The 1,899-nt window shown below is 30.9% G+C and overlaps 1 non-coding gene across 1 annotated transcript; it reads right to left on the minus strand.

The window, feature by feature from the left end:
• Positions 1 to 1,563: 1,563 nt before the first annotated feature.
• Positions 1,564 to 1,667, minus strand: LOC130950727 (small nucleolar RNA R71). The gene has a single exon (XR_009073709.1). It is a non-coding gene; the product is annotated as a small nucleolar RNA R71 (small nucleolar RNA).
• Positions 1,668 to 1,899: the final 232 nt, after the last annotated feature.

Genomic DNA, 1,899 nt, shown 5'->3' on the forward strand with positions numbered 1-1,899 from the left:
TTCATCTTGACATTCATAGTGTTCTTGCATGCATCATGTGTTTTGATTCATAGTTTTCATGTTGTGAGTCATTTTTGTGTTTTTCTCTCTCATCATTAAAAATTCAAAAATAAAAATATCTTTTTCTTATTTTACTCATAAATTTCGAAATCTTTGGGTTGACTTAGTCAAAAATTTTTAAAAATAAGTTGTTTCTTGTTAGTCAAGTCAATATTTCAACTTTAAAAATTTTATATTTTCAAAATCTTTTTCAAAAATCAAATCTTTTTCATTTTTTATTATTTTCAAAAATTTTCAAAATTTATTTTCAAAATCTTTTTCTTATCTTTACTTCATATTTTCGAAAACTTTACTAACAATTAATGTGATTGATTCAAAAATTTGAAGTTTGTTACTTTCTTGTTAAGAAAGGTTCAATCTTTAAATTCTAGAATCATATCTTTTAGTTTCTTGTTAGTCAAGTAATCAAATTTTAATTTTAAAAATCAAATCTTTTCTAAAATATCTTTTTCAATCATATCTTTTCAAAATATCTTTTTTAAATCATATCTTTTTCAAAATCAATTTCAAAATATTTTCTAACTTCTTATCTTTTCAAAATTGATTTTCAAATCTTTTTCAACTAACTAATTGACTTTTTGTTTGTTTCATATCTTTTTCAAAACTACCTAATTACTTTTCTCTCTCTAATTTTCAAAAATTCCTTCCTCTTTTTCAAAATTCTTTTAATTAACTAATTGTTTCAAATTTTAATTTTAATTATATTTCTTCTCTTAATTTTTCGAAAATCACTAACTATTTTTCAAAAATAATTATCGAAATTCTCTCCCTCTCATCTCTTTCTATTTATTTTATTTATTTACTAACACTTCTCTTCATCTTAAAATTCGAACCCTCTCTTCTCTTCTGTGTTCGAATTTTTCTCTTCTTCATTCTTATTCTTTTTTTCTTCTACTCACATAAAGGAATCTCTATACTGTGACATAGAGGATTCCTCTTCTTTTCTGTTCTCTTATTTTTCATATGAGCAGGAGCAAGGACAAGGACATTCTTGTTGAAGCAGATCCTGAACCTGAAAGGACTCTGAAGAAGAAGCTAAGAGAAGATAAAACACAACAATCCAGAGAAAACCTTACAGAGAATCTCGAAAAAGAAAGAGACATGGCCAAACCCAATAACAATGGTGGAGGCGCAAGGAGGATGCTTGGTGATTACACTACATCTACTTCCAACTTTTATGGAAGAAGCATCTCAATCCCTGCCATTGGAGCAAACAACTTTATGCTGAAGCCTCAACTAGTTGCTCTAATGCAACAGAACTGCAAGTTTCATGGACTTCCATAAGAAGATCCCTATCAGTTTTTAACTGAATTCTTGCAGATCTGTGATACTGTTAAGACTAATGGAGTAGATCCTGAAGTCTACAGGCTCATGCTTTTCCCTTTTGCTGTAAGAGACAGGACTAGAACATGGTTGGACTCACAACCTAAAGATAACCTAGACTCTTGGGATAAGTTGGTCACGGCCTTCCTAGACAAGTTCTTTCCTCCTCAAAAGCTGAGCAAGCTTAGAGTGGATGTTCAGACCTTCAAGTAAAAAGATGGTGAATCCCTCTATGAAGCTTGGGAAAGATACAAGCAGTTGACCAAAAAGTGTCCCTTTGGCATGCTTTCAGAGTGGACCATTTTAGATATATTCTATGATGGTCTATTTGAGCTTTCTAAGATGTCACTGGACCATTCTGCAGGTGGATCCATTCACCTAAAGAAAACGCTTGCAAAAGCTCAAGAACTCATTGACATGGTTGCAAATAACCAGTTCATGTACACTTCTGAAAGGAATCCTGTGAATAATGGGACACCTCAGAGAAAGGGAGTTCTTGAAATTGATACTCTGAAT

The sequence above is a fragment of the Arachis stenosperma genome, chromosome 1, assembly GCF_014773155.1.
Source record: "Arachis stenosperma cultivar V10309 chromosome 1, arast.V10309.gnm1.PFL2, whole genome shotgun sequence".
In the NCBI taxonomy this organism is placed as follows: Eukaryota; Viridiplantae; Streptophyta; class Magnoliopsida; order Fabales; family Fabaceae; genus Arachis; species Arachis stenosperma.